This window comes from Typopeltis vanoorti, chromosome 25, assembly GCF_054136105.1.
Source record: "Typopeltis vanoorti isolate ZY-2024b chromosome 25, IOZ_Tvanoo_1.0, whole genome shotgun sequence".
In the NCBI taxonomy this organism is placed as follows: Eukaryota; Metazoa; Arthropoda; class Arachnida; order Uropygi; family Thelyphonidae; genus Typopeltis; species Typopeltis vanoorti.
The window spans coordinates 72,066,098-72,078,411 of NC_143573.1; the positions used below are offsets into that span (position 1 = coordinate 72,066,098).

Sequence of the window (12,314 nt, forward strand, 5' to 3'; positions counted from 1 at the left end):
AGATTTGGCTCTTGCTGATAATCTCAATCACAGCAAAACCACATACAGAAAATTTTACTTTATGCAAATAAGCATTATCATCAGCATCATGCAATTAAACATTCCCTTCTGTATTTTCATTTTTCATTTTGATTGGTAATTGGTGCAGTTTTGTAGTGCTATTCGGAAAGACTCAGTTTCAGCTTTTATGCTTATATGGCTTGCATAAATAATTTTAACATATACAGTAATATCCTGCGTAACGACGCTTTGCTTTATGATGATCCACTCATAAAGACAACACTGCATTTGCTCATACAGTGGTTATAGCGATGTCATCTGTCGGTCTATGATGTCATTACTTGCTACATCTCTGTGTTTTTTAGTGAATCATGAATGGTTTATAATACTATTGAATGCTATTGTTTGATTTTATTTTAATTAACAATGGCAGATAAAATTCAAAGTAAGTGTGCTGTTGCTTCCAGTGAAATGAAGAAATGTAAATCTGTTTCATTACATACTAAGTTTAAATTATTAAATTTAGTGACAATTGCATATTGAACACTAACAGAGGCTCAGACCAAACTTACCTTACACTACTGTTGTTACAATTATTAAAAACAAAGATAAAATTTTACGCGATGTGAAAAGTGCCTACACAGTTAATACCACAGTTATTCGTAAACATGATAGTCTTATTGCTGAAATGGGAAAAATTTTACTGGCCTAGATTGATGACCAAATTGGTTGGTATTGCTCCCTTAAGTTATTTGGAATCAAAAGATTCCAAATAACTTTTTTGTTCGAAAATTGTTCTAAATTTTTTATTTGCATATCTGACATAAATAAATGCTTTATTTATATAATTTATACACATATATGGATATATGTCAATCCATTACATGGATCTACAACTAAAAAAACAAATAGTGATTTGCTATGGAATAAAATTCACTATTTGATGGTAGTCCAGAACCTGACATGTCATATGACCTGGGTATGCCTGTATTTTTCAGTGAATCATGAATGGTTTATAATACTGTTGAATGCAATTGTTTTTGCCCATGAAAGGATATGAAAAAAAAAATTATTTTATTTTAATTTTTAAAAAGGAATTAAATGTATAAAATCCAAAAATTCAAAAACATTAAGTCAGCATTTGCTTCATGAAGGTTCAGAAAGAGAGAGAGAAAGAGAGGCTAAATTAAGTATTAAAAAAATACATAAAAGCAGCGATAATAATCCGTTTTAATGGAATGTGAAAAAGAGAAATTGAATTAAGATTTAAATATTTGCTATGTGATATATAAATAGGGTTTGTATATGTCCTGTATTTTACGGGATTGTCCCTTATTACGAGTTTGTGTCCTGGCATCCCGATAAAACTCTTTGGGACGCAGAATTTTCCCGTAATTTGTGGATTTGTGTTTAACATTCCCATTCTTAAACATAAAACATGTAATTGCCAAGAAATCAATATTAGTTATTGATCATGAAATTGTCTTATCAATTGACAATACTGACATGTTGCGAGAATTGCAACTAGCGGACGTTGTAATTAACTAAGCACGACTTATTTGATATGACACAGATCTATTATGAAACGTGATTAGTTTTATTATTTTATATGCCTTTAAAATGCCAAAGAGAAAGTGTGTTCTCACAGAAAAGCTAAGGACTGAATACCCTTTTATTATACCATGTAATTGTGATGGCAAAGTCGACGAGAAAGTGAGACGTAAACAGTGTAATGCAATATTCAGCATACAACACGGGGGTCAGTCAGACATCAAGCAGCACATTTTCTGTTAATTTGTGCTACGAAGAGACACAAATTAACAGAAAATGCAAGTGCAAGTAGTAAAGTGTCAGATTATTTTTCTAAAAAAACAATGGGTGAAACGGAAAGAAATCTTGCAGTTGATGAAGCTACATTTGCATATCATGTATGTATGTACAACCAGAGTTTCAGTTCGATGAACTGCACGTTGAAAATAATCCGGAAACTATGTGACAAAAAGTTCACTTGTGGTCCAAAAAAGACTCAAGCTATAATTGTGAGTGTATTAGCACCTTATGCAATGGCTGTTTTCAGAAATGAACTTAAGAAAGCTAATCATGTGTCAATAATGATAGACATTTCTAACCATGGTGTTTGAAAATAGTTCCAGTTCTAGTTTGATACTTCATACCAGAAGAGGCCATCAAAACTATGGTTCTAGAGTTTTTAGATTTACCATGTGAAACTGCAGACCAACTTACAGAATATGTATGGCAACTAGTGACGAAGTGGAATATTGAAAAGAAAGTTGTTGCCTTCAGCAGATAATACTAATACAAATTTTGGTGGAAGTTCCAGAATAGGAAAGAACAATGTTTTTCATAAATTGAAATCAAAATTAAATCGTACATTGATAGGAGTTGGTTGTTCATCCCATATAATAAATAATGCTATACAATGTGCAGCTGATACATTGCCCATGGACGTTCAAGCTGTCATTGAAAAATTATATCACCATTTTTATATCTATACTATTAGAGTGCATACACTCAAAGATTTTTGTGACTTTTTTCTCTGTACCCTGCTCTCAAAAGGATGAATGAGATGTACGAAGTTCTCAAATCATATGTTCTTTCACTTGATAAACCACCATTGCTTCTTAAAAAGTTCTTTAGTAATCCGGTTTCAGAGCTAATAGCCACATTTCTAGAACACCAATCTGAAATGTTTCATGGAACAATTTGTGCAATTGAAGGTGAGAAAGTTACTCTTACTGAAGCAAAATCCATTATTGCAAGCCTCTTAGAGAAACTTCAGCAGAGACAAGATAATGATTTTGCAACAAGGAAAGAATAGTCCTTACTGAAGACATTAATTGAAGATGAACTCATCACTGAGAAGAAATATGGTAATTATAAAAATGAATTTTATAACATCTGTATAGAATACATCCAAGAATGGTCTTCTGACACTCTTACTTTTGAAAGTTTGTCTTGGATTTTATTGAAGAATACAAAAGCCAGTCTCAATTGGAAAAGTGTAACAACTATTGAAGAGGTCTGCCCAAACACAAAAATAATGAAACTGAACTGTTTGATGAACCTTTTTCAATGATCTTGAAAAAGGCAATTACAGAGAAGAAAGAAGAAATTAAAGCAAAATCTATAGGAGAAATTTGGTATGAATTATTCAACAGTGTTTGGAGTAAACGAATTAATAAATTTGAAGAAGATTGTTGAGTTCTTCTGCTGCATTCATGGCACAAATGGTAGTATTGAAAGACTGTTTTCCTGGATGAACTCCTTATGGACAAACAAAAAGAATAGGTTATCTGTAGAAACTGTGAAAGGTATGCTCATTGTTAAAGTGTTTTTCAATAAGGACTGTGGAATTTCATAACTTGGTAAAACATAATCATTCTTTACTTGAGAAAATACAGTCATCTGAGAAGTATATCACAGGCAAAGATCAATGATTTAGTATCGTTTAAAGTTCAGTTTTAAGATTGCTATAATTAAATTCTTTTCCCTTTGCTGATGTTCGTAAGTAAGAAAAGCAAAAAAATTTTTTTGGTTTATTCAAACCGAAAGTGTCCTGTATTTTTTTTTTCAAAAATATATGAACCCTATAGATAAATAATGTCTCTGAAATAAAATCTCTTACAGAAATAACTACCGTATATGTCGGCATATAAGATGACTCTCAAATACTACAGAAAACCCCTCAAAATCATGGGTTGTCTTATACAGCGAGTATAAAAAGGGAAGCTTAATTTCTTGGATGAACATTTAGGTAGTTACAATACATCGTTATATAAGAAAATAGGCAGAGTTTATAAACAAATCAGATTAATTTTTTGTTACATAAATTTATTTAAAATATTACAATAGATGTAAGTCTTAAAAAACAAATAATAATTATTAACCTCAATTTTCATGTTAATTTTCTTCATCATCTGTTGAAAATAGTTCTTCAGATTCATTATTTAAATGAGTGTCATATGGATCCCAGTTCGAATCCGGTGAATTGATTTCATTTTCATTGTCATCAGTGTCCCACAACAGATCATCTTCCATACCATCCAATCTTTCGAACTACTGATTTCATTACAGTCTCTACTTTTATTTTATTCCATGCTTTGATCACAAAATTGCACAACATATCAAGTGATGCAGCATGCATAGATCCATCATTTGTAAATGATTTTCACCAGTCAACATCCAATTATTCCACTCTTGCATGTGATCTTTAAATGGTTTTTGTTCAAGCAGACGTCTAGTGGTTGCAATATAGAAGTTGTATAACACCTGGTATAACAGCAATTTTTGTGTTTTTTTTTTCTAGAAGACTTTTAGTATTCTCAGTTAAATGACTGCAAAACATATCCAATACTAATAAACTGTGTTTCTTCATTATACCTCCTGGTCACGTGTTCCACACATTATTTATCCATAATTTCATACCTTTTTCATGAAAATGTACAAAAACACCTGACGGAAATTTTATCTTAGGTTTAGTTTTACATTTGAAGATGATCATTGGTTTTAACTTGGTTCCATCAACAGGGCTGTATTCATGGGTGTGCGAACTGTGCAGTGGCACAGGGCCCTGCAAAGCGCAAAAAATTGAAAAAAGAAAATCAATTAATTTTTTTTAAAATATGATATAAATTAATATTGTAATTATTATATAAAAAAAATTATTATATAGAAAAATATATATAATTTTACAACCATCTATTTTTGTTATAGTAAGCGAAATAAGATCGTAGCGGTAGTCTTTGAAACTACTCTAAGATATATAACCATATCGTATAACCTAGTGTTAAATAGGGAAAAGTGCATTTTAAAACAGGTGTTTTTAATAATTTTGAGGAGTTTTTTTTTATTTTAGTTTATGATTTTATGAATAAGTAAGTATATACACATACTTATTGTAAAAATAAGATGTGGAGGAAAGATTTTAGAAGAAGTGGAAAGATTTCAATATTTAGGTAGCTGGATCTTAGAGAAAGGAACTTCAGAGTTGGACATTAGAAATAGAATAGGCAAAGCTAAATCGGCATTTATGGAAATGAAGAGAATTTTAATAAATAAGAACACTAAAATAGGCATTAGAATTGGAATAGTTAAAGCAACAGTTTGGAGTATTGCAAGTTATGGAAGTGAGTCATGGACACTAAGAAAGAGAGATATGGAAAGAATTAATGCACTGGGAATGTGATATTATAGAAAGATGGAAAAGATTAGCTATACAGAAAGAATATCAAATCAAGAAGTTTTAAGATGAGTTGGAATGGAAAGAACACTACTAAAGAATATTATGCAAAGAAAGACTAGATTTGCAGGACATCTTCTGAGGGGTTCTTCGGGACAACTGATAAGAACTATATTACAAGGGAAAGTTGAGGTGAAGAGAAGACCTGGAAGACCAACTAGAGAGTGGTTTAATGACATCGTGGAATGGACTGGTTTAAGAATGATGGAAGCGACAGACAGACAGACAGAAATGGAGAAGAGCTGCTCATCTGCTGCAACCCTCTTGCTAGAGGATGCTACCGGACGACAACAATACACATGCTGTCATGGCAATTTTTTTATGTGACATGACTTGCAAAACATCTTAAAAAATGTATTTTGTAAAGTGGTTTTAGGCTATCCGACAACAGAATTTTTCTCCAAGAGCAGTTTTCAATCTATATTAGATTTATTTATTTTCTAATATTATCTATTTTAGATATATTTTATTTATCAGATAAGTAATTTTGTTTTAATTTATTAATTTATTTTATAATTAAATCTATCGTATTTAATTCTAGAGTATGACTAGTCATGAGAGAGATTATTATGGAAGAAAATACCCAAGTGGGCATGAAAAACAAAAGCAAAAACAAGAAAAAGAAGCGGCCGACGAATGTCAAAGAAATTCACTGTTTAAATTTATGAAGTTGAATATCAGTTGATAACGGGAGTTCTGAAATAACTGCAAACAGTTCTTCACCGTCAATATTAATTAATAATGAGAGTTCTGAAATACTCAAAGGAAGCGGAGAACATAACGCGTTTGGTCAAACAATGAGTATTAAAGATCTTAAAGCTGAGACACCAGAGGAAGGTAAAGTATTTACTATTGATGATCCAGCAACATGGCCCAAAATTTTGACCAACGCAACACTAACACAAATTGTACAACATGGTCCACTGTCTCCTCCGACTGAAAATGATTTTCCAAAAGATGACAACAAGAGGTGTTTTTCCAAGCTCACTGTGTTAGGACAATTGCAAACGGAGAAAAGCAAAACAGAAGATGGCTTGTATATTCAAACTCTTCCAACTCTATTTTTTGTTTTGTTGCAAATTATTTTCTTCTGATGATAATTTTTTATGTAATAATGGCTTTTCTGACTGGCGACATGTAAGTGAAAGATTAAAGTCGCACAAACGAAATCCAGTGCACATGAAATGCATGTATTCATGGGCACAAATGGAATGTAATTTAAAAAAATCACAATACATTGATCAGGCAAATCAAAATGTCATAAAATTTGAAGCAGAACAGTTAAGAAATGTTTTAAGACGAAAAGTAGCAGCAATTCTTTATTTATCCGAACATAATTTAGCTTTTAGAGGTAATTTTGATACTTTGTACACAGCCCATAATGGTAATTGTTTTGGAATCATAGAATTAATTGCAGAATTTGATCCACTTTTAAAAGATCTGTAATGCGATGTTTGGGGAAAAAAATTATAGGTAAGAAACAAAATTCGTATCTATCACCCATTGTGCAAAATGAATTAATTGTTGATATGGGAACCAAAATTCAACAAAATATTGTAAATATGATATGACAGGCAAAGTACTATTCAATAATTCTCGATTGTACTCCTGATGTTAGTCATCAGGAGCAAATTTCCGTAATTTTTAGATTTTTACATATATTTGTAGCAGATATTGAAATTCGTGAACACTTTTTGACATTTTTAACAACTAATGACACTACTGGTAAAGGTATATATGAAAATATAAAATCACTTTTGAATAAATTAAATCTTAAATTGTCAGATTGTAGAGGGCAAGGGTATGATAAGGAAGCAAATATGAAAGGAGTATATAAGCGAGTCCGTGCTTACATTTTAAATGAAAACGAAAAGGCATTTTATACTCCTTGCACCTGTAATAATTTGAATTTGATTTTAGGGGATGTCGCAAAATCATCAATTATAGCAATACATTTTTTTAATGTTATACAAAAAATATATACATTCAACATATACATTATTTGCTGCCTCAACTTCACGTTGGGACATATTAAAGAAATTTGTTAAACAATTAACTCCAAAGCCGTTATGTGATACAAGATGGGAATGTAGAATAGAATCAGTTAGAGCTGTACGTTTTCAAATTCCAGAATTTTTAAATGCAATAAAAGAATTATTTAAAACTGCCTCAAATAATACTATCAAAGTAGAAGTGGTTTCAATATATGAACAAATAGATTCGTTTGAGTTTATACTAAGCCTTGTAATTCGGTATGAGCTTTTGTCAAAAGTTAATTTAGTAAGTAAAGTATTACAAAATGCAAAAATTCCCATAGACGTAGCAACTAAGCATATTAAAGAGTTAGTGCAGTACTGTGAAGAGCAGAGAATATCAGGATTTGATAGCTGCACTGAGATTACTAAAGAACTGTCAAATCTATTAGAAATAGAAATTAAATTTAAAGTATACCGAAGAAAAATATTTTTTGATTATGAAACGCTTGATGAATCACACATAGATGATAACAAAGATAATTTTAAGATAAATTTCTTTTTTGTAATTTTAGATATTGCTCTACAATCTGTCAAACAAAGATTTGAATTGTATAAAATTCATGAAAAATCATTTGGATTTCTTTATGATATGAAATTAATAAGAAAAATGACAGTAAATGACAGCTGTTTTCAATAAAATTAAAATTTTATTGAAAACAGCTGTATCAAAAATTAAATACAGATATTGATGAATCTGAATTTTACAATGAATTAATTATTTTTAGAAATATTTTTCCAGAAGATGCACCCATTAATATTTTAAAATTCATAATTGCAAATAATTTGTCGGATATTTATCCAAATATTACTATGACATTTAAAATATTATTGACCAATCCAGTTATGGTTGCATCAGCAGAAAAGTCATTTTCCAAATTAAAATTAATAAAAACCTGTTTGCGATCTTCTATGTCTCACGAACGTTTGTCATCCCTGGCAATAATATCTATAGAGCATGAAATTGCAAAAAAATGTGAATTTTGACAGCATTATAAATGATTTTATTGATAAGCACATTAGGTTAAATAAAATTTAATATATTAAGATTTCTTTTAAATCTTATAAGTTGTTATACATATATTTCATTCTTTATAGTAAAAATGGATATTTTTTTTCGTATTTTTATATTATTATTTATATTATTAAATAAATCATTATTCTGGCATATTTATATGATAATGTGTACTTACATAATAAAATAATATATCATGTACATACAAACACATTTATTTTTTTAGTAATTTTTTCCCTTAAATTGATGCTAAAAGAGCATACTTGTTTATTTATGTGCATAAAATATTTTTCATATTTGATTTAATTAATTAATTAACCAGATATTCTTCCATTTAAAATTTCCATAAATTTTACTTTCAGGGGCCCCGCTTTTCCATTTCGCACAGGGCTCTGCAAAATGTAGAAACGGGCCTGTTCATCAGCCAAACATGACAACACAACCATAAACCTTGTTTTTTCATGACCTGTACATTGAACTAGCACACTCTCACTACCTTTAGACTCCACTGTTTTATTGCTTATCATATCAAAACTCATAAAGTTTCATCCATATTTCCAATATTTGACAACAGAAATTTAAGTTCTTTCTCAACTGAATGATAAATTTATGGAAACTGGTAAGTCTGTGGTCAGGATCTTCTGGTAGTTTTTGAGCAATTTTCGTTTTTTGTCATATTACCAGATTTTGTCTGTTTATAAAACAATTCCACCATCCTGAAGTAGCTTGAAATTCTATATTTCATCCAGATTCAATCTAGACCATTTTAGTGTATATGCTCTAATCATATTTCTTGTAACAAGATAACCATTCGGCCTTTGTTCGAATACCCATTCTGCAACATGATTTTCCAGTTGCAGCCATCGGGTGATCCCCGTTCTCATCGCACATTTTTTCTTGGACAATTTTTTTAAAACATCTTCTTTCTCCCTCCATTCTCTTACCATCTCGGTTATGTCAAACTTTCTTGCAGCAGCACAGTTATTAGTTTGCTTTGCCATTTCAATTACCCTTATTTTAAATTGAGCTTCATACTTTCTTCGTTTTGTTGTTGGTTCCATGATTTTAAATGATAACAATTTTAATAATCCTAAAATTTAAAAAAAAATGCAAAATTAATAATTAATTAAAATTGAGGCTAATCACTTTTAATTAGGTAATTTGCATAAATATTAAATCTATGCTATGCAAAAAATAAATGATATGCATTGATTTAAAAATAATGGATATAACAACAATACCTAACATTGCATTAATACAAGAAAGAAGAAATTGAGGGATCATCTTATACCACCAACATAAGGTTGAAACCTAAAAATAGCCTAAAATTTAGGCCTCATCTTATACTCCAGTCGTCTTATATGCCGACATATACAGTAATCTTCATAAATGTTTGGGCAAATGCATATTATTTTGTTACATATTTATTAATTTATATTCTCAGCATGAACATAGAAAAGCTGTTTTAATCTCATAAATGGTAGAAAGAAGAGAGAACTATTTTCTCAATAACAAAAAAACAAATGTTAATTTGGAAATCTTTCAGTAGCATTCCACTGCCTTAGTCTTCAAAAAGCATAAGCTAGAAAATACAATTAAAGAGTTTTTGTGTAATTTTGACTTATTTGAGAGTTGTCAAAATTTACTCACTGAACTATTAAGCTGTATAATTTAAATGACTTTCTGTTCTTTAATATTTTTACATTTTGACCTTATGTATCACTTGACCAAACACCAAATTGATGTTTTTGGAAAAAAGGACGTGTTTTTTATGAAAATATAAACTCCTGCTCGGTATTGATTTTTTTTTATAGATAGGTTACATCATTATACGTCAGATGGCAAACTAATCTCCAAAACATCAATTTGGTGCTTGATCAAGTGATGCATAACATGGTTCATTTATTCTTTTTTTTATTTGATAGTTTCTTACTAATTTTTATACTTATGTATTCCAAGACATACCTTTAAGCTTGTCCAAAATATGGCAACATACTAGGAAATTTTGCATGAGAATTTTCTAACCTTGTTAAAATAAAATTAAGATTACCATCTAAATGGCTACAAGTAACAAGAACAGAAAGAAAAATTGAAACATTTGTTTATAAAACTAGACTAGTGAATGACACAAATGTACAATGGCTATATGAACAAAGAATTAACCAGTATCTAGATAAAATAAAACAAAATGAAGAAATAGAAATAGAATGGCTTAATATAAAAACGATACTAAATGCAGCAGCAAATGAAAGCTTAGGAAAGACCAAAAAATTCAATAAAAGAAAAAAACTGAAGATCTGGGAAGATACAATCAAAGAAATAATCAAAAAGAAAAAAGAAGTCTATCACAAAGGGTTAAGCAGTAAAAGATTAGAAGATGAAATAGAATATAAAAGAATAAGAGCCATAGCTAAAAGAGAAGTCAGGAAAAGACATAGAGAATCATGGAATAAATTTGTTTCTAATTTAGAACATGATTTATATAAAATAAGACCCAATGTATATAAGATTTTGAAACACCTAAATGCAGATACCAAAGAAAACATAAAATTAAACACTGAATTGAAATTAGAAGAATTTCTAAATTACTACACAGAACTGTGGACAGACAAATATTTTAAAAAAGACAACTGGCAAACAATTAACGAAAATGAAAAGGAAATAACTGAAGAAGAATTAGAAATCAGCCTGAAAGAAACAAGAAACGGAAAATCACCTGGAGAAGATAAGCTAGGTTCAGAACTATATAAATACGCAGGAACAAGATTCAAAGGAAGACTCTTATTATTTTTAAATAAAATTTACTCAACTGGTATCCCCCCAATAGAATGGAAAAAAGCAATCGTGATTCCTATCTTTAAGAAAGGTAATTGAGATGACCCTAAAAACTATAGAGGTATCAGTATACTAAATTCATGTTACAAAATATACAGCAGAATCTTAAATAACAAACTAATGAAATATTCTGAAAACTTTATTCTAGAGGTACAAAATGGATTTAGAAAAGGACGATCATGTATAGACTCAGCCTTCTGCCTAAAATTAATAATAGAGAAAAGAAGAGAATATAATTTAGAAACACATATTGCATTTATTGACTTTGAAAAAGCATTTGACAAAGTTAAAAGAAACATATTATTTAACATATTAAAAGAAAGACAAATACCAAATAATATCCTAAAAGCTGTCACAAGTATATATGAAAATAATCAAATACAAATAAGATTAAAGCATGAGCTATCATATACAAGAGAGATAAACCAAGGGTCCGGCAGGGATGTCCCCTCTCAGCAACTCTTTTTAATATCTACTTAAATGAAATAATAATAAAATGGAGTAAAAATTTACATCAAGGAATTAAACTTTCACCTACAGTTAACTTAAACACTCTCCTCTTTGCAGACGATCAAATAATAATTACAAATTCTGAAGATAACTTACAGAAAGCTATTTTAAATCTAAATGAGATATCCAAATATTATGGTATGATAATATCAACGGAAAAAAATAAAAACTATGGCCTTTAAAGGACAAGATCCAGCAAGAACTAAAATAGTATTAGATAACAAGATCTTAGAACAGGTGAATTCATTTAACTACCTAGGATGTATGATCACTTATGAAAATGAAAAAGATATAAACATAAAAATTGCAAAATATTTAAAAATAACAGGAGTTAATTAACTCTATATTTAAACCAGACCTAGTTCAAAAACAAACCAGGCTAAAAGTATACAATACATTAGCCCTACTGGTCTTAATGTATGGAAGCGAAATCTAGACAATAAAACAAAAAGACAAACAAAGATTAGCAACAGCAGAAATGAAGTTTATGAGAAAAACTGCAAAGTATACCCTATTTGATCACAAAAGAAACGAAGATATTATGAAAGAATTAAACCAAGAACCAGTAATTGAAAAAATTAAAAAATATAAACATAGATGGATTAAACGCGTTCAAAGAATGAAAACAGAAAGATTACCAAAACAAGCCTTAAAGTACAAG

General features: G+C 29.7%; 1 protein-coding gene across 1 annotated transcript in view; it reads left to right on the forward strand.

Moving 5' to 3' along the window:
* The window catches only part of Top3beta (DNA topoisomerase 3-beta), a 233,460-nt gene that overhangs the window by 46,803 nt on the left and 174,343 nt on the right, over positions 1 to 12,314 (forward strand). The window lies entirely within an intron of this gene.